At 43.5% G+C, this 21,837-nt stretch overlaps 1 protein-coding gene across 1 annotated transcript in view; it reads left to right on the forward strand.

The window, feature by feature from the left end:
* The window catches only part of LOC309664084 (uncharacterized protein), a 76,565-nt gene that overhangs the window by 50,942 nt on the left and 3,786 nt on the right, over positions 1-21,837 (forward strand). The gene's annotated exons all lie outside the window — the stretch shown is intronic.

The following is a 21,837-nucleotide window of genomic DNA, read 5'->3' on the forward strand; positions in this document are numbered from 1 at the left end:
CTTTAACCACATGGCCTGGTGGTAATTAGAGATGGCCTAAGGGTCTGCTATGTTCATCATGCTCTTTCTCACCTCCCCTGAGGACCAGCAGTCCATTTCCCCCATAGTCAGGACCAATCATGGCATCCAGCACAGTGACTCCCTTCTTTGTTGTTGATTCAGAGGCATGAGGAGCTCTAAGTGGTGGGATGGCCGTCTCAACTTCCCGGTCAATGGAATCACTGTTGTGTTTCCCGGTGGCAACATTCCTCCCTGGGAACTAAGACCTCTAGACAAGCAGAACACAGGGTTGCCAGAACAGGAAGCAGAAATTTTCCTAGTGCATCCCTGGTGGCAACGGTGTGTGGACCATCTCCCTTCCCAGCCCGTGAATCTTGATTTGGTGAATCCTGGCTATGAGAGAAGCAGAACCATGTATTGGATGCTGATTCAGGACAAACACAGCCTCCTGGGGAAGTTTGCCCCAGCCCTGCAAGGCATGGCAACCTAGCTGCTGCTGAACTGAGTCTTCCAAAGGGCATTCGACCATTCTGTTTCAGGATGATGGGGCCACAGTAAGACCAGTGAGTCCCATGAGCAGGGACCCATCTCGTACGTCACTTGCTGTAAAGTGAGTTTCTTGATCGGAAGTAATGCTGTGTCAAATACCATAATGGTGGCAAAGGCATTCTACAAGCCCATGGATGATGGTTTTGTTTGAAGCATTGTGTGCAGGGAAGGTAAGTCTCTATCCAGAGAAGTGTCTGTCCCAGTACTAACAGAGAACTCCCCTCCCATGATGGAAACACTGCAATGTAATCAGCTACCGGCCATCAGGCAGTTCGCCGGCCACCTGGGGAATGGCGCCCTATCAGAGACCCGGTGTTGGGGTGTCGGTCTCCCCTGTCGGCATGTAGGACACTCAGCAGTGGCTGTGGCCAAGTGCCCTCGGTGAGTGGAAGTCCACGTTGCCGAGTTCATGCGTAGCCCGCGTCTCGGGCACCACGGCCACTCTGTGAACAGCCCCGTTGGCTAATGACGGGAGTGGCTGGGAAGGAAGCTGACTGGGCTCCACAGATGGGTCATTCCCTCCCCTTGACTTTTAAATTCCCTCTTGGCTGAGATTTCCCTTTGGTGAGCATTTACACAGGGCACTAACATGTTCATGTCTTTGCCCTTTCAGAGAGCACTGTCACACACCTCTTCACAGACCTCCAGTTTTTTCCAGTCACATCCCTTCCAAGTCCCTGACCATCCAGCCAAACCATCAGTCATAAACATGAGCCAGGAGAGATTACCTCTGGCCATGCCTCTTCCCAAGCACAGTGAATGGCCAGGTGCCCGGCTCGGAGCTCTGTCCACTGGAGAACTTCCCTTCCCCGGGTCCTCGGGAATGTCCTCCTGAGGGGCTGTAGTGCTGCAGCTGCTCCCTTTCAGGTGGTGCCTGTATATGGTGCAGAACCTTCTCTGAACCCAGCCCGAACTCCTTCCTCAGTTCACTGGCTGCAGGGAGCTAAGAGGCCGTGGGTGTGGCCTGGGAGGGAGAAGGTAATGTGATAGGAGAAGGGGCTAGAGGCACTGCAGCCACTTCTTTTTGTGTCTCGCTCATGCCTTCAGGTCCTGTCTGCCTGATTGTGGCCACATCGCTTCCGTCTGATGGAGAAGTGCTGCTGTGCAGGCTCTGCTCTGTGGCTGGTGGGTCAGCGAGTTCACGATGGGAAACTCAGGTCACGTGATCATTGGTGGTAAAGCATTTAGTCTCTACTCAGACCCAGTAGCAAATCAAAAGCTATTTCTCAAAAGGAGAGTGATTTTCTGCAGAGGATGCCAGGACCTTGCTTCCGAATCCTAAGGTTCTGTGCTGTGATATATCTATAGGGACCTGCCAAAGGCTTTGGACAACACCTGTATCTTCCGCCGACACTTCGAGCATCTGCTGGATCACGTGGTCCTTGTGGCTGAGCAGCTCGCACTGCATCCTGGACCTGCTGCAGGGCCCCAGCCAACACCAGCAGCTTCTCGGGTCACTCAGTAAAGGGGCCAGAGTAGGACACATAAATAAGGAATATGTTGCCTCCAGTATCCAAAGAGGCCCAGTATGCACTGTGCCTCTTTTTTTGCTGAAGGAGAGGTCAGGTGCAGCAACGTGTTCTTCACCTTAGAAAGGATATCTTGTCATGCCCCACGCCACTGGGGCCCGAGACATTTCACTGAGGTATAAGCTCTCTGAAGTTTCGTCGGATCTATTTCCCACTGTCAACATGCACACGCCTTATCAATATGTCGACTAATTTCTACTTCTTCCTCACAAGCTCCAGTCAGCATAACATCATCGATGTAATGTACCGGTGCGGTGTCTTGAGGAAGAGAAAGGTGATTGAGGTCCCTGGGTACTGAATTGTGACCCAGGGCTGCAGAGTTGATGTAGCCCTGAGGTAGGACAGTGTGCTGCTGACCTTGCCAGGTGAAAGCAAGCTGCTGCTGGTGGTCCTTATTAACAGGGATTGAGAAAAAAGCATTTTCCAGATCAGTAGGTGCATATCAGGTACCGGGGATGCATTAGTTTGTTCACACAACGAAGTCACAGCTAGAGCAGCAGCTGCAGTTGAAATCACCATATGGATAAACTTACAATAGGCCATTATCAATCTCCAAGACCCAGCTGTCTTCCGTGCAGGCCAAAGAGTCGAGTTGAGTGGGAAGGTGATGAGAATCACCACCCCTGTATCTTTCAAGTCCTCCTGGTGGCACTAATCCCTGCTCTCCCTGTAGGACTGTGGGGTTGCTTCTGCTGAACTACTTTTCCAAGTACGGTTACAGTGGCTTCCATGACAACCCTCAGTCCAGGGGTCAGGGAGCCAGTGGGGTGGGGGGATGCTGTCAGTGGCTTAGGAGGGCTGTTCTAATTTTGCATCCTGGAACTGGTGAAACAAGCATGAGACGGGTTCAGGGACCCCCTGTGAGGCTGACACGAGCGAAAACACCATCAGTCACCTGGCTGCCATCAGCCCCTACTCTGACTGATGGTCACGGTGACAGCTTGAGTCTCCTGGAATTGACATCAGTTCAGAACCAGTGTCCAACAATGCCCTGAGAAGTCTGATTAGTTCCCTTTCTCCAGGACACAGTTACCTTGGTTAATGGCTGTGGGTTCCTTTGGGGAAAACAGAGAGAAAGATGAACACTATACGTTTGGCAGGGTTTTTCCTCAAGAGGGTTCAGCCTCTTCTTCAATCAAGGGCTTCTGGGTCTCTAAAGTGGCTCAAGTCTGGGAACTCACGGAGGACGCATGACTCTGTTTTGTTGATTCATGTTAGACTTCTGTTCACTCAACCTCAAACTCTTCCCCTCATACAGATCAACTTAGAATTAGTAGACTGCCCACCTGTTTCAGTTGGTTGTACCCACCACGACCAAATGGCCATGCTGCAGGTCTGTGTGACTCAGACCATTCAGATTACTGCTCTGATTCCACTGTCCATCACGGTACCCGTGACCGTCTTTGACCCCAGACACCCCTGGATGCAATTGTCCCCACTGCAGTTAGGGATCCCAGTTTGAGGGTCAGCAGTTTCCACTGGAATTTCTGACCTACAGAGAAGAGTAACCACAGCTCTGCAGAGATGCTGGTGCTCCTGTCACAAGTTATCTCTCACATTTGTTGTCAAAAGTATGTCTTCTGCACTTTCATGGGGTGGGTGAGCAGATCTCACGTGACGAATCCATGCTACCATCCCTGTCTCTCTAAGCCTTTGGATACTTGAGGTCAATCACATGTCCAGTTGGAGTTTCAGAAGCAGAAGACAGAAACAATATTGGGTGATGATGACTGAAAAATTTCCTGAATTGATGAAAGACACGAATCTTGGATTCAGGATGCACAGTGAATCTCAAATAGGACACCCCACCCTGCTGCCACACACACACACACACGCACAACTAGACACATCACAGTGCCACTCAGCACACCAAAACCAAAGTTCTCCAAAGAATCAGAGAGAAACAGTAACCTATAAAAGAGCAGAAATTAGACTGTTAGCAGACTTCCCAACAACAGCAATAGAAGCAAGAAAATAATGGAGTAATGAGACAAAGTAACAGTCATTGGAGGATCTTGCACCCAGAAAAAGCACAATTTAAGAAGAGGACACAACACAGGTGCTTTCGGATACACAATAAGTAAGTTAAGTAGCCTTACACCCTCATTAAGGATATTTGTACAGGATATAATTCAGGGAGAAGGAATGATGTCAAAGGGGCAAGAGGAGTGCAGATGGGAATTTTGGAATCAACAGAAGAATATTTTCCAGAATTTAGGGCTTGGGGAGGAGAAAGAGTATAATAATTTTTATTTATCTATCATTATGAAAAACACTGAATAAAAAAATCCATCGGTCCATTATCATATTCAGCATGTGAGCCATATATAGAAACTGTGAAAATAAAAATCCAAGGAGGCCCTGAAGAGTATTCTGTGATAGATAAAACAATCTCATTATTAATTTTTTCCTATTTCTTCTGTCTTTTTATTTTCATGGAGGCCTATGTGTAGGTGAACTCTGAGTTAATCTTTTTTCAAGTGCTATTATTCCTGCACTGTGACATAGGAAATAATAAAAGAAAGTGCGTTCAGAAATAAAAAACCTGTATGTTTATCTATCTATTGATCTGTCTGCAACCATCTATACACCTATCTATCTATATGGCTACATACTATTTCTTTATATTCTACCTTGCTACAAAACATTTGGTGTGAGGCATATCTCATTGAGAAGAACAAACTTGGAAAACGTTAATGAAATTCATGCAAAATATTATGTTTGTGGAATTTTGAAAATAACACTCAAAATTCTTACAGGATAGTTGTGCATTTCTTCCCAATTTAATTTTACATTTGTTTTCAAAAATCTCCTTGGAAAAGATGCCTCACTGGGGTTTTATTCTAGTGGCATCTGCTGTATTTGACACGTTTGTCAGAGGTATGATGAAGGATTTGCCATATTCTGAAGAGGTACAGAGTTAACAGACTGCCTGCTATAGACTCTAAATCACTGTGGAATGAGTGTCCAGGTGTCAGATCCATTGAATCCAGTAAATCAGATGTAATACTGTGACTGTAACATAAATATATTGGCGTGAATATAGTATCTAATATATCAGTGTGATTTGAGCATTACTAGATAAAAATCTATACAGTTTTGAACTTACAGTAAGATTACTGCAGCTTTTTAAGGCTTAATAAATAGTGGTTGATGACAATGATGCTGTTGAAGGAATGGTAGAGATTCACAGTTCTGTGTCCCTTAAAAACCACTGAGATTTCACAACCGACGTCATAGGATAGAAATAGAAAAGGGGGTTGTAGGACCTGTACGTTGTTATGGGCTGACATTTATCTTCTTTTTTTTTTTTAATCAGTCATCAATTTTATACACATCAGTGTACACATGTCAATCCCAATCGCCCAATTCAGCACACCACCATCCCCATGACATTTATCTTCTATATTGTTTGTTTTTTTTTTTTAAAAAAATTATTTATTTATTTATTTATTTTTGGCTGCGTTGGGTCTTCGTTGCTGCGTGTGGGCTTTCTCTAGTTGCGGCGAGCGGGGGCTACTCTTCACTGTGGTGCATGGGCTTCTCATTGCGGTGGCTTCTCTTGTTGCAGAGCACAGGCTCCAGGCGCGCGGGCTCAGTAGTTATGGCACGTGGGCTCAGTGGTTGTGGCTCATGGGCTCTAGAGCGCAGGCTCAGTAGTTGTGGAGCACAGGCTTAGTTGCTCTGTGGCATGTGGGATCTTCCCGCACCAGGGCTCGAACCCGTGTCCCTTGCATTGGCAGGCAGATTCTTAACCACTGTGCCACCAGGGAAGCCCTTCTATATTGTTATAGGCTGAATTTCTTAAGCTGCATTAGAAGGGCCTAAATTTATTTATACCTATGATAAAATATAAATGTATGTAAAATATATTTTACAGTGATGATCCAGCCGTTACTTCACTAGGTAAACAAAAGGGATGGGATGAACTTTGGCACTGGCCCGGCTCGCAGACCCCTTGGCAGTGGCCCTGACAAGACCAGGTGTCAGTTTCACTGTGTCTTTTTTTTTTTCACTTTCACTTTGATGGTGAGCTCTACGACTATAATAAAATGGAGCTTATATACAAATGCCTTTTCTGCTCCTCACTGAACAGTGAAGAAATATTATATTAGAAAGAAAAATTATATTTTGGATGAGATTAGTACATACATAACTGGAGAAGCACTTTAGGAGGTAAACTCTCTGGAAAAAAAGAAAAAAACATTCTGTTGCCTGGTGTGCCTGTGTAGATGCACGCAGATGTAGCTGTTATTTCAAATAGAGGCTTATTTGTCTTACAGGAAGCTCACATACACGGCATTGTCACTATAAATATCGGATGCTGTTACAAGTGGGAAAGATAATTTATGCTCTTAGGAATCTGTCTGTTCCTAGAAATAACTATGCTGATATAACCCTAGCCTTCCTAGAAATTTCCGCTCTCTGCACGCACACATTTTCCAGTGTTTATGTGCTGTAAATACCAGCATAATGTGCCCACAGAAAGTCAGTACTGAGGAGGGGCTGAGCCTGCAGTGAAGGGGAGCCTGTGAAACCATGAAAATTGGGTCCTTGGGGGATCTTTCCTTCTTGGTTCTTTCTCTACCTTTAGTGAATCTTCCTCCTGCCCCGTGTTCCTTTCCACCTTTCTTAGGACTGGCAAGACTTCTTTTCAGGAGAATCTAGAAATACGTAAAGTAAGCGCACAATTGCATATATAAAGAAGGCTATTTGTATAGCTAGCTACCAAGATTCTGCATGAGGTACCTCTAGAATGGTTTGATTTGTGGTCACATATAAATAGAGACACAGAAAAAAAAAATCCAGCAAAACACCAGCTCATCTATGGCTTTTATGTTTGTAAAGAGTGTTCATCAGATTGAGAGTGAGCCTAACCTTGTTTGCTGGAATTTTCTGTGTCATTTGAATTTCTCAAGGTGAAAGATAATGGGTAGGAGTTTTGCTCAGCTGTAAGCTCCTGAACCTTGGGCTGTGGCCAGACTAGTGGTTTTCCTTTTCAGGAATATTCTAGATCAGGGGTCCACAAACTTTCTTAAAGGGCCAAGTAGTTGATATTTTAGGCTTTGGAAGCCAAGAGACAAAATTGAGGCTCTGACGTAGGTACTTGTATAGCCATTTACATGTAAAGAACATGCTTAGCTTGAAAATCAAAACAAACAACAAAATCAACAAAATCCCCCCCAAACAGGTGCCGGTCAGGCTTGCCCTCGTGGGTCTTACTTTGCTGACCTCTGTTCTGAATGAGCCCCTACCTGCCTCTCCTCCCCTGCCCTATCCCGGGCAGTGTCCACGTACTCCTGGAGTGGGCCTTCCCCGAGCTCTGTGCTCAGATAAGGAATTATTTTTGTTTCATGTTCTAATCTGACCTCATTAGCAAAGGTTATCAGACTAAATGACTGTTTTGGAGTTAAAAAAAATAATGTGTGGGTGAGAAGGTGCAGAGAAGTAGTGAGGACATAGTATCACTATGTAGCTGTGCTTTTAAATACATTTTTACATTTTAAGTCTTTTTATTTCAGAAAAATCTAGAGACCCAAGGGTTCTTGATGTCAGGGAAAATAATCAGACTAATGAGCAATTTTATGGGAAATCATTAGAATCAATCTCTTCAAAAGTCATTGTAACTGAACTACCCAGTCAAAGGAGGATTGTGAAATATCACAGGTAGATTCCATATATTTTACCTCATTTTTTTTTTTTTACATTGTTTCCTTTCCTTAAACTGATGTTTGTCTCTGGAGATTTTTTTCCTCCCCATGCTTTTCTTTCTTATGTTTGTTTACAAATGAGTTATTTTACTTATTTACTGTTATAAATTCCAATAAGATTACATCTTACCCTTTTTCTGTTATAAAAGATAGACTTATTTGATAAAGAATCTAAGGCATGAAAGCATTCGAAGCCTGGATTTAGAATTGCCGACTTTAAGTTAAAAGAAACATTTATTTATTAGTTTATTAGAATGAAAATCTTTTTACAGATAGCTGCTCAAAACAGGTCTAACATACTCATCTGCTTTGTTATTTTGTCTGAATTTTGAAAACTGTCTAAACGTTTATAAATTATTCATGCTGTTCATCTCTTGGGGACTTCTGTTTGGGCTGAAGGTGAGAGCAGCTTTCCTCCTGAGAGGGCGGGGCTCCTGCAAACCTATTTCTTTCCTCCGAGGAAATGATCTTCTGCCCTCTGCCCTGGGCTATACTTAGACACATACATAGACCCCCCGGAATTCAAAAAACATTTGAAAGAGGTAATGTTATTTTCTATTGAAAAGGAAATGAAAGAGATTTAAGCTCTGGAATAAAAAGCCTGGAAGGTTTTTAAAAATCCTAACGCAGTGAAATTTCAAATAGAAATGATCGGGTTAATTGCCGGCTTAAAAGCATGGGAAGAGCATTGCCCTCGTGAAGGTATGTGACTTTCTAGTATAAGGTAAAGAGTAATAAATGACTCTTCCAAACAGGTGGACGGAATAAAGAGGCCCAGCAGGCAGGCTGAGGCCCCGCAGCGGGAAGGGCCGTCAGAGAAGGGAAGCCACCCCACGGGGGCCTGGACCGTGCCGCCGGAGGGGATTTGCCAGGGGCCGTGCTTTTTCCCCAGACTGTTTTCGAGGATGTTTGCAAAGCGAGCAGCCTTGTGGGTGCTCTAAAGATGGTCCACATCAAAAAAAGTCTTTTAAGTATGGAGCTGTTTTATTTTTATTTATTTATTTATTTTTTGGAGCTGTTTTAATTATCACTTAAACCTGGGGCTGCTTTAGTTACCAGATGGTGTCTCCTTCTAGAGAAAAGGCCAGGTTTTTTTTTTTTTTTTTTTACTCTGCAGGGTAATAAAGAAGACGTCTCTCTCGGGGCAAAGGGGCAGGTTTGCCTGAGCCCGTTAACAGAAGATTTGGGTTTTCCAAGTTCAGGATTCTTAGCGGGGACACAATGCACTGTGCATGCCGCTCCTCCCTGGGACCAAGGGACCGACCCCGCGACGCTACTGCCGCTGTCCGAGCCGGGTGACAAAGCCCTTCGTCTGTCCCAGGAGTGTCCTGCCTTGGCCAGCGCCGCTGCAACGACGGCAGAGTAAGTGCTTAGCTCACTAACGCGGTGCATCTCAGCCCCTCGGTCATTCTGGACAGGACAGGGGAAGAGGGATTTCCGGCCGGGAGCTGTGGCTCGGGGCCAGAGTGGACCGGGCGCTTGCAGACTGGCCGCCGGGAGCGGCCGGGCAGCACTGGGCGGGCCTGAGCATCCCGCGTGCTCCCTGGAGCTTCCCAGCCTCTCGTGCCTACTTAGCCGCATCTCCGGCACCTGGTCCGCAGGCATCTTGCGGCATCGCAGAGCTGGTCTCCAGCCGGGAGGCTCGGCCTGAGGCCCCTGGCAGGTGTGCGCGGGGAACCGTCTAGAAGGAGGGTGCGAGCATGTGCCCTGGCGCTGTGGGCGCGCGCTACCGTGAGCTCCCAGAGTGGCCACTGGGATTTCCACGTCCGGCGGGGCCCAGGGCCTCTTTCCTGTCCGTCTGGAGGCGGGAATACCAGCAGCTGGGTCTGACCCAGGCTCCTCTCAGGTCACCGCTTCTGCCTGGGGTCCCGGGTCCCCAGTGGGGGAGGGTCTGTGCCCGGTGGGAGCGGCGTCTCTGCGCCCTGAAAGTCAGCCCTGCCGCCTTCAGAGCCGCGTGCTCTGGGGGCTGGTCTTCCCCGGGCAGGACCCCGGGGCTGGGGAGCCCCAGGTGGAGCCCGAACCTCTCTCTGCTGTGGGAGACCCTTCGCAGTTGTGATCAAACTTCTGTTTGTGGGTCGCCCCGGGCTGGGGGCCTTGACTACATCTCCCCCCGCCCCTCTTCCCCCGTAATTGTGGCTCCTTCTTTCTCTCTTGAGCATTAGAAGGTCTTTTCTGCTAGAGTCCACTCTGTCTCATCCATAGTTGCTCTGCAAACAGTGGTGATTTGGGGGCCCTGGGAGGAGATGAGCTGGGGTCTTCCGACCTGGCCATCCTGGCCACACCCTCCTATTTTACTGTATTAATTGAAAAAAGGTTCGTAGATTCTCTGATTAGCATGCCACTTTCTCCTTTCGGTCTTTTTTATTTTCTGTCTTTAAAAAAATGATGGACTCATTCATACAAGTGACGTTTATCGTGCGTCTCACGTGGTCAGGATTGGCTCCTTGACATCTTCTCACCTCCCTCAAGTCCTGTAGGCGTTTTTTTTTGTTTAAAAATTTTTTTATTTTATATTGGAGTGTAGGTGATTAACAATGTTGTGTTAGTTTCAGTTGTACAGGAAAGTGATTCAGTTATACATGAATACATATACATGTATCTCTTTTCAACTTCTTTTTCCATTTAGGTTGTTACATAATACAGGCATTTTTGCTTGTAGAACAAAGGGGATCCCCGTTACCTTCGCTTTCTCTGTAAGAAACGACTCTTCCCCAACATTCCAGGGGAGGGGGCAATAAAAAGTTGTGAATACCCTTCCCCAGTTCAGTTTCCTCAGACAAAAACACACCACCTCCCATGTTCCCCAAAGTCTCATTTTTTGGCACAAGTTTGGGGTTGTTTTGGTTATCACTTAAGTCTGTGGCTGTGTGGGGCTTCCCTGGCGGTCCAGTGGTTACGACTTCGCCTTCCAATGCAGGGGGTGCGGGTTCGATCCCTGGTCGGGGAGTTAAGATCCCACGTGCCTCGTGGCCAAAAGACAAAGAAAAAAATATAAAAAAGAAGCAATATTGTAACAAATTCAATAAAGACTCTAAAAATGGTCCACATCAAAAAAAACCCTTTTAAGTATGGAGCTGTCTATTTATTTTTTGGAGCTGTTTTAGTCATCACTTAAACCTGGGGCTGCTTCAGTTACCAGGATGTCTTTATTGCAGTTACACCCCCTTGATTTCCTTGTCTGCCATCCCACCAGTCAGTGCTGCCTTGGTCCTGCCTGTACCCAGACCCGCCTGTTGCCCTGTGCCTCTGGCTGGACTGTCGTGCCATCGCACAGGTGACCTGGTTCGAGCTTTGCCTCAGGTTGCTCTGCCCTCACTGTCCCTCTGAGGTGCTGTGTGTGGTCTGGTCCTGGAGTCTCTCGGCTTAAATCCTTGCTTCACTATTTATTAGCTGTGTAGTCCTGGGAAAGTTCATCTCTTGGGGTGGCAATTTCTTCATCTGTGAAACGGTGATGTTGACTGAAAAAAAAATGAACAACCTAAAAGTTAGGAGTTACGTTTTATTCAGTGGACAAAACTGAGGACTTCAGCCCAGGATGCAGCATCTCAGACAGCTCTGAGGGTCTGCCCCCAAGAGGTCAGGGAGGCGCAAGTATCTACAGGAGGTTTTGCTATAAAGACCAGGAAGTCGGAATTGAAAGATGACTGTTAATTAAAGAAAACCAGACATCTCCAGTTAAGGAACTTAGTGCTTTTTTGGGTATGGGAAGAGGCAAAGTCTGGGCTCACTGGAATCATTCCTTTGACGTGCACCTCAGCATTCTGGGGCCAGCGTCCTGTGCTTTCCCATCCTGAGTCCCTCAGGTGCATAGTTGTGGGTCCTGCAGCAGTTGACTGCTAGGTGGGCTGGGCAGTGGGCAGCCCATTTGTCTCCATCCTGAGTGTCCGCAGGGCTCACCGTCTGGGCGGCTGTAATGTGATGGCTTGATGGCTGCAACATCCTTTCTTTACTGATATGGCAGCAACATTTTTCATTCACAGTGACAATAGTAATTTGATTGTCAATTGTCATTTGTCAATTAACAACAATGAGGTTGTTTTGAGAACTAACGGAAACTGTCCAGCACTCAGACTGTGCCCCACACATGATCCGTGCTCGATAAATGCCAGCTGTCACTAGCAGGGACCTTTGCATCCTGACCGCCGTGTGTGTTTTAGATTTTTCTCAGGTTCTTCCCTAGTGTGGAGCCTCTGGCACACACTATTGGTCATCAAACTCCAGTCTCTGCTGGGCCTGTTGATCTGCACTTTTGTCCATCTTCTTCTTCTCGGGGAATCTTCCTTCTCTCCCCTTGTTGGAATCCTAGCCCCTCTTCAACAATCAATTCTCCTTTTTTTTTAAAAAAAAAAAATCTTCCTTGATAATCCCTCCTTTAGGGAACTGGGATTGCTCTGGTTCTTTCACTGTTTCTGTTACTTATTCTGATGAATTCTGTGCGGGGATTTGTATCCTTAGCAGCCTGTGTCATTAGGATGACACAGGATGCTCCAGAGCTGGGGGGCTGTCTTGTCTTCTCTGCAGTGGGCACACTCTGCATCTGTCCCTGCCAGCCTGCCGTCTGCAGCTGCGGTTATCACAGAGCCGTTATCATGGAATGCACGTGAACTTGGAGTTGTGTGATTATTGCTAACCAGCTATGTGACCCATGGTGAGGGACCCAAACTGCTGGGTTCGGGTGATAATCCAATGGGGTGACAATCACCACCCACAGCGTTTGTAAGGAGTAGATGAAGCTGGAAAGAGATACCTGGAGGGTGCACATGCATTCCCTGGCACACTCTCCTGCCCTGGAGTTCCCTTCCACGCTCTCTCTCCTTTGCCCTTGATTTGCCGTGTGTACAAAGACCATCCGGGGGGCCTCTCAGAGGTCTGTCTCAGAGCCCCTCCAGCCAGTGTGCCTCCACCCTGCACCCTTTCCCTGGATGACTGTGACCCTGTCCACGGGTCTCCTCTCCTCCCGCTCCACTCTGTCCTGCACATGACAGGCAGTGCGGTTGTTCTACTTCATAGGATTTTTCTGCTCAGGAACGTTTGGTGACTAATTCTACCTTAGGGTAAGAATAAAATAATCCTGACCATTAAGGTTGAAGAGATTTGATATAATTACAATCTTCCTGAATTTATTGAGACTCGTTTTGTGACCTAATAGGTGGTCTATCAATCCTGGAGAATGTTCCATGTGCGTTCAAAAATAATGTGTGTTCTGCTGCTTTTGGATGGCGTGTTCTACATGTGTCTATTAAGTCCATTTGGTCTAATGTGTTGTTTAAGTCCACTGTTTTCATAATGATTTCCTATCTGGATTATCTGTCCACTGAAGTAGGTGGGGTGTTAAAGTCCCCTACTATGATTGGTTTGCTCTCAGTTTCTCACTTTAAATCCATTAATATGGATTTATGTATTTAGGTGCTCCTATGTTGGGTGCATATATACTTACAATTGTTATATCTTCTTCTTGGATTGATCCCTTGGTCATTCATATTATGCCCTTCTTTTTTTTTTTTGTATTTTGGAATTTTATTTTATTTATTTTTTATACAACAGGTTCTTATTAGTTATCCATTTTATACATATTACTGTATATATGTCAATCCCAAGCTCCCAATTCATCACACTACCACCACCCCTGCCACTTTCCCCCCTTGGTCCCCATACGTTTGTTCTCTACATCTGTGTCTCAATTTCTGCCCTGCATACCAGTTCATCTGTACCATTTTTCTAGGTTCCACATATATGCATTAATATACAATATTTGTTTTTCTCTTTCTGACTTGCTTCACTCTGTATGACAGTCTCCGGATTCATCCATGTCTCTACAAATGATCCAACTTCATTCCTTTTTATGGCAGAGTAATATTCCATTGTATATATGTATATATGTACCACATCCATTGTATATATGTACCACATATTCTTTATCCATTCTTCTGTTGATGGGCATTTAGGTTGCTTCCATGTCCTGGCTATTGTAAATAGCGCTGCAATGAACATTGGTGTGCATGTGTCTTTTTGAATTATGTTTTTTTCTGGGTATATGCCCAGTAGTGGGATTGCTGGATCATATGGTAATTCTATTGTTATTTTTTTAAGGAACCTCTATACTGTTCTCCATAGTGGCTGTATCAATATACATTCCCACCAACAGTGCAAGAGGGTTCCCTTTTCTCCCACCCTCTCCAGAATTTGTTGTTTGTAGATTTTCTGATGATGCCCATTCTAACTGGTGTGAGGTGACACCTCATTGTAGTTTTGATTTTCATCTCTAATAGTGATGTTGAGCAGCTTTTCATGTGCTTCTTGGCCATCTGTATGTCTTCTTTGGAGAAATGTCTGTTTAGGTCTTCTGCCCATTTTTGGATTGGGTTGTTTGTTTTTTTAATACTGAGTTGCATGAGCTGTTTATATATTTTGGAGATTAATCCTTTGTCCGTTGATTCATTTGCAAATATTTTCTCCCATTCTGAGGGTTGTCTTTTCATCTTGTTTATGGTTTCTTTTGCTGTGCAAAAGCTTTTGAGTTTCATTAGGTTCCATTTGTTTATTTTTGTTTTTATTTCCATTACTCTAGGAAGTGGATCAAAAAAGATCTTGCTCTGATTTATGTCAAAGAGTGTTCTTCCTATGTTTTCCTCTAAGAGTTTTATAGTGTCCGGTCTTACATTTAGGTCTCGAATCCATTTTGAGTTTATTTTTGTGTATGGTGTTAGGGAGTGTTCTAATTTCATTCTTTTACATGTAGGTGTCCAGTTTTCCCAGCACCACTTATTGAAGAGGCTGTCTTTTCTCCATTGTATATCCTCGCCTCCTTTGTCACAGATTAGTTGACCATAGGTGCGTGAGTTTATCTCTGGGCTTTCTATCCTATTCCATTGATCTATATTTCTGTTTTTATGCCAGTACAATATTGTCTTGATTACTGTAGCTTTGTAGTATAGTCTGAAGTCAGGGAGTCTGATTCCTCCAGCTCCGTTTTTTTTCCCTCAAGACCGCTTTGGCTATTCGGGGTCTTTTGTGTCTCCGTGCAAATTTTAAGATTTTTTTGTTCTAGTTCTGTAAAAAACGCCATTGGTAATTTGATAGGAATTGCATTGAATCTGTAGATTGCTTTGGGTAATATAGTCATTTTCACAATATTGATATCTCTCCATCTGTTTGTATGATCGTTAATTTCTTTCATCAGTGTCTTATAGTTTTCTGCATACAGGTCTTTTGTCTCCCTAGGTAGGTTTATTCCTAGGTATTTTATTCTTTTTGTTGCAATGGTAAGTGGGAGTGTTTCCTTAACTTCTCTTTCAGATTTTTCATCACTAGTATATAGGAATGCAAGAGACTTCTGTGCATTAATTTTGTATCCTGCAACTTTACCAAATTCATTGATTAGCTCTAGTAGTTTTCTGGTGGCATCTTTAGGATTCTCTATGTATAGTATCATGTCATCCGCAAACAGTGACAGTTTTACTTCTTCTTTTCCAATTTGTATTCCTTTTATTTCTTTTTTTCTCTGATTGCCGTGGCTAGGACTTCCAAAGCTATGTTGAATAATAGTGGTGAGAGTGGGCAACCTTGTCTCGTTCCTGATCTTAGAGGAAATGCTTTCAGTTTTTCACCATTGAGAATGATGTTTGCTGTGCGTTTGTTGTATATGACCTTTATTATGTTGAGGTAGGTTCCCTCTATGCCCACTTTCTGGAGAGTTTTTATCATAAATGCGTGTTGAATTTTGTCAAAAGCTTTTTCTGCATCTATTGAGATGACCATATGGTTTTTCTTCTTCAGTTTGTTAATATGGTGTATCACATTGCTTGATTTGCATATATTGAAGAATCCTTGCATCCCTGGGATAAATCCCACTTGATCATGGTGTATGATCCTTTTAATGTGTTGTTGGATTCTGTTTGCTAGTATTTTGTTGAGGATTTTTGCATCTATATTCATGAGTGATATTGGTCTGTAATTTTCTTTTTTTGTAGTATCTTTGTCTGGTTTTGGTATCAGGGTAATGGTGGCCTCATAAAATGAGTTGGGGAGTGTTCCTTCCTCTGCAATTTTTTGGAAGAGTTTGAGAAGGATGGGAGTTAGCTCTTCTCTAAATGTTTGATAGAATTCACCTGTGAAGCCACCTGGTCCTGGACTTCTGTTTGTTGGAAGATTTTTAATCACAGTTTCAATTTCATTACTTGTGATTGGTCTGTTGATATTTTCTATTTCTTCCTGGTTCAGTCTTGGAAAGTTATACCTTTCTAAGAACTTGTCCATTTCTTCCAAGTTGTCCATTTTATTGGCAGAGTTTCTTGTAGTAGTCTCTTAGGATGCTTTGTATTTCTGCGGTGTCTGTAGTAACTTCTCCTTTTTCATTTCTAATTTTATTGATTTGAGTCCTCTCCCTCTTTTTCTTGATGAGTCTGGCTAATGGTTTATCAATTTTGTTTATCTTCTCAAAGAACCAGCTTTTAGTTTTATTGATCTTTCCTATTGTTTTCTTTGTTTCTATTTCATTTATTTCTGCTCTGATCTTTATGATTTCTTTCCTTTTACTAACTTTGGGTTTTGTTTGTTCTCCTTGCTCTAGTTCCTTTTGGTGTAAGGTTAGATTGTTTGAGATTTTTCTTGTTTTTTTGAGGTAGGATTATATTGCTATAAACTTCCCTCTTCCCTGCTTTTGCTGCATTCCATAGGTTTTGGATTGTCGTGTTTTCATGGTCATTTGTCTCTAGATATTTTTTGGTTTCCTCTTTGATTTCTTCAGTGATCTCTTGGTTATTTAGTAACGTATTGTTTAGCCTCCATGTGTTCGTAGTTTTTACGTTTTTTCTCCTGTAATTGATTTCTAATCTCATAGCGTTGTGGTTGTAAAAGATGCTTGATATGATTTCAATTTTCTTAAATTTACTGAGGCTTGATTTGTGACCCAAGATGTGATCTATCCTGGAGAATGTTCTGTGCACATTTGAGAAGAAAGTGTTGAAATCTGCTGTTTTTGGTTGGAAGGTCCTGTAAATATCAATTAAATCTATCTGGTCTATTGTGTCATTTAAAGCTTGTGTTTCCTTATTAATTTTCTGTTTGGATGATCTGTCCATTGGTGTAAGCGAGGTGTTGAAGTCCCCCGCTATTACTGTGTTACTGTCGATTTCCTCTTTTATATCTGTTAGCAGTTGCCTTATGTATTGAGGTGCTCCTATGTTGGGTGCATATATATTTATAATTGTTATATCTTCTTCTTGGATTGATTCCTTGATCATTATGTAGTGTCCTTCCTTGTCTCTTGTAACATTCTTTATTTTAAAGTCTATTTTATCTGATTGAGTATTGCTATTTCAGCTTTCTTTTGATTTCCATTTGCATGGAATATCTTTTTCCATCCCCTCACTTTCAGTCTGTATGTGTCCCTAGGTCTGAAGTGGGTCTCTTGTAGGCAGCATATATATAGGTCTTGTTTTTGTATCCATTCAATGAGCCTGTGTCTTTTGGTTGGAACATTTAATCCATTCACGTTTAAGGTAATTATCGATTATGTATGTTCCTATGACCATTTTCTTAATTGTTTTGGGTTTGTTTGTGTAGGTCCTTTTCTTCTCTTGTGTTTCCCACTTAGAGAAGTTCCTTTAGCATTTGTGGTAGAGCTGGTTTGGTTTTGCTGTATTCTCTTAGCTTTTGCTTGTCTGTAAAGCTTTTGATTGCTCCATGGGATCTGAATGAGATCCTTGCGGTAGAGTAATCTTGGTTGTAGGTTCTTCCCTTTCATCACTTTAAGTATGTCATGCCACTCCCTTCTGGCTTGTAGAGTTTCTGCTGAGAAATCAGCTGTTAACCTTATGGGAGTTCCCTTGTATGTTATTTGTCGTTTTTCCCTTGTTGCTTTCAATAATTTTTCTTTGTCTTTAATTTTTGTCAATTTGATTACTATGTGTCTCGGCATGTTTCTCCTTGGGTTTATCCTGCCTGGGACTCTCTGCGCTTCCTGGACTTGGGTGGCTATTTCCTTTCCCATGTTAGGGAAGTTTTCGACTATAATCTCTTCAAATATTTTCTCTGGTCATTTCTCTCTCTCTTCTCCTTCTGGGACCCCATAATGCGAATGTTGTTGTGTTTAATGTTGTCCCAGAGGTCTCTTAGGCTGTCTTCATTTCTTTTCATTCTTTCTTCTTTGTTGTGTTCCGTGACAGTGAATTCCACCTTTCTGTCTTCCAGGTCACTTATCCGTTCTTCTGCCTCAGTTATTCTGCTGTTGATTCCTTCTAGTGTATTTTTCATTTCAGTTATTGTATTCATCTCTGTTTGTTTGTTCTTTAATTCTTCTAGGTGTTTGTTCTTTAATTCTTCTAGGTCTTTGTTAAACATTTCTAGCATCTTCTCAGTCTTTGCCTCCATTCTTTTTCCGAGGTCCTGGATCATCTACATTATCATTATTCTGAATTCTTTTTCTGGTAGGTTGCCTATCTCCCCTTCATTTAGTTGTTTTTCTGGGGTTTTATCTTGTTCCTTCATCTGGTACATAGCCCTCTGCCTTTTTATCTTGTCTATCTTTCTGTGAATTCGTTTTTTGTTCCACAGGCTGCAGGACTGTAGTTCTTGCTTCTGTTGTCTGCCCTCTGGTGGATGAGGCTGTATATATTATGCCCTTCTTTGTCTCTTGTAACAGTATTTATTTTCAAGTCTATTTTGTCTGTTATTCTTTACATTTCCATTTGCATTGAATACCTTTTTCCACCCACTCACTTTCAGTCTGTGTGTGTCTTTAGATCTGAAGTGAGTCTTTTGTAGGCAGCATATAGATGGTCTTGTTTTTTATCCATGTTTTTTTTAACCAGAGTGTTTTTTTTAAGCCACTCCATGTCTTTTGGTTAGCAAATTTAGTCTATTTACATCAAAAGTAATTATTGAGAGATATGTGCTTATGGCCATTTTGTTAATTGTTTTCTGTCTGTTTTTGTAGTTTCACTCTGTTCCTTTGACCTTCTCTTTCTCTCTTCCCTTGTGTTTTGGTGCTTTCTTAGTGTCATGTTTAGATTCCTTTCTCATTTTCTTTGGTTTATTTACTTTGTTTTTTTCCTTTGTGGTTACCATGGAGTTTACATGTAATATCTATGTAAGCAGTAGCCTGTTTTAAGTTGGTAGCAACTTAAATCTGAACACATTCCAAAGCTTTATCGTTTTACTACCCCCGCCAAGTTTTATACTTTTTTTTTTTTTTTTAAATTTATTTATTTATTTTTGGCTGTGTTGGGTCTTCGTTTCTGTGCGAGGGCTTTCTCTAGTTGCGGCAAGTGGGGGCCACTCTTCATCACGGTGCGCGGGCCGCTCACTATCACGGCCTCTCCCGTTGCGGAGCACAGGCTCCAGACGTGCAGGCTCAGTAGTTGTGGCTCACGGGCCCAGTTGCTCCGCGGCATGTGGGATCTTCCCAGACTAGGGCTCGAACCCGTGTCCCCTGCATTGTCAGGCAGATTCTCAACCACTGCGCCACCAGGGAAGCCCAAGTTTTATACTTTTGATGACATGTTTTACATCTTTTTATTTTATGTGTCCCTTAAAAATCATTGTAATTTTAATTTTCCTACTTTTGTTTTTTAACCTTTGTGTTTTCTTTATAAGTGATTGATACACTACCTTTTTTCTATATTTACAGTTTCCAGTGAGATTTTTTATTCATTTGTTTTCTTATTATTAATTAGTGTCATTCCTTTTCAGCTTAAATAAGTCCATTTAATATTTCTTGTAGTGCTGGTTTAGTGGTGGTGAACTCCTTTAGCTTTTGCTCATCTGGGAAAATCTTGATCCCTCCTTTAATTCCAAGTGATAACCTTGCTGGTAGAGCATTCTTGCTTTGGAGGTTTTCTTCTCTCAGCACTTTGAATGTGTTATGCCATTCCTCCTCGCCTGTAAGTTTTCTGCTGAAAAATCTGCTGATAGCCTTATGGGAGTTCTCTTGTGTGTAACAAGTTGTTTTATTCTCGCTGCATTCAGGATGCTCTCTTTATCCTTACCTTTTACCATTTTACTTTTCATGTGTCTTGATGTGGTCTCTTTGGGTTCATCTTAATGCAGAACTCTCTGGGATTCCCGGACCTGGATGTGTGTTTCCTTCCTCAGATTAGGGAAGTTTTCAGGCACTATTTCTTCTATTAATTTTTCTGGTTCTTGCTCTCTCTCTGTTCTCCTTCTGGGCCCCACATAATGCCAACGTTATTCTGCTCAATGTTGTCCAAAGGGCCCCTAAGTTATCTTCACTTTATACAACTTTTCTTTTTTCACTTTGCAGCTCTGTTTGGGTGAGTCCCTCTGCTTTGTCTTACAGCTCGCTGATTCGTCTTCTACCTGCTGTTGAACCTCTCTGGTGTGTTTTTCAGTTCAGTAACAGTACTGTTTGTTGAAGCTCTCTTTGTTGAAGTTCTCACTGTGTTCGTCCAGCCTTCTCCTGAGTCCAGTGAGTGCTTTCATGACTATTACTTTGAACTCTTTATCAGTTAGGCTGCTTATATCTGTTTCATTTAATTATTTTTCTGAGGTTTTGTTTTATTCTTTTGATAGGAACATATCTTCTTATTTTGCTTAATTCTCTGTTTCTGCATATTAGGTGAGTCAGCTATCTCTCCTGGTCTGGAAGGAGTGCAAAATATAGAAGATTTCCTCTGGGCTCAGAGGCACAATCCCGCCTGGCCGCCAGAGCCAGGCACCCTGGGGCTGCATGCATCTCCTGTTGTGGTGAGGCTGCAGCTGTCCCAGGCTATGTGGGTGGGCAGGGGTCTGGCCCCCGGAACAACTGTGGGGCCCGGCCACAGAATCTGTGGCCTTGGCGAGTGTGATGTAGTTTTTAACACATTGATTTGACAAGGTTTGAGACCCTGACTAGGAGCTGCTCATTTCCCTTTCCTGTCCAGTCCCTCAAGCCCACACCCCAGCCACCTCCCATATAGGGCTCTCACACTCCAGGCCACTATACACCTGCCCTAATCACCCCCGGGCCAGGTACCAGACAAGCAGAAACAGCCCCTGTGCCCAGAGCCTGTGGAATTTATTCAAATCAGCTAATCCTAAACTGCTTACCCTGCCTCACCAATTCCTTTGCATGGAAACCACGGTAAAGGCACTGCCCACAATTCTCCCTCTCCTCTGCCCCTTGACTGACCCTGATGCTTCCTCTGAGTGGCCCAGCATGGTGTACTTCCCCCCCCACCCCCCGCAAGAATTTGAATAACAAAGCTGTCAGGCTCTTTCTGGTGTCTCCTCTTGGTTTGCTTCTGGCCTTGCCATGCCTCACCCGAGGTGATGTGCTGAAAGTGAGTCCCATGCACTTCCCCATTTACCACCAGAGCCCATTTCCATGTGCATCTGAGGTTGGGAGGTGGGGTCAGTGGCCTTTCCTCGGGTCCCAGTTCAGCTTCTAAACAATTGCTTCTTCTTATAAAAAGTCCTGCTCTTTGAAGCATCGGTCCTTTGAGTGGGCTGTCCTTCACCCACCTTGTTTAATCAAGACTTTGGATCCAGTTGGGCTCTTGGCTTTCTTCTTCACCCCAAGTCCTGCCATAATCCTGGGGGATGCCAGCACACCTGTCTGTCAATTCCAGGCCCTGGCATCTTGCTTCCTGTTTGTGGTTTTACCTGCTTGCACCTGCTGATTGTTGCCTCTGTGTATCTTCCACCCCTTGATTCTGCAGCAACACTTTCGTGCTCCACTTCCAAAATCCTAAGTCAGAATATCAGTCAGTATGTACTGCTGTGTAACAAACTACTCCCAAATTTAGAGGCTTAGAGCAATACCCTCAAACCTCGTGTGTGTTCATCCAGAGCATTAAAGTGACCCTCACTGATTTTAAATCCTTGAAACAAAGTGTCCTCTACTCCAGGCCAGCTCTCATCTGTGGATTCGCAAATCTTTAGATCCATTTATAAGTAGATTAGTGTCTGCACACTTTAAAAGTTCACACTTTAAAAAGTTTACATCCTTTGACCCACTCATTCTCTCCTACTCTTCTTGAGGATATAGGTGATGCCATGTTCCGTAGAACATTATTTATAACAGCAGAAAATCAGTAACAGCCTAAATC

Source organism: Balaenoptera physalus (assembly GCF_965194825.1).
Source record: "Balaenoptera physalus genome assembly, chromosome: 7".
NCBI classification, from domain to species: domain Eukaryota; kingdom Metazoa; phylum Chordata; class Mammalia; order Artiodactyla; family Balaenopteridae; genus Balaenoptera; species Balaenoptera physalus.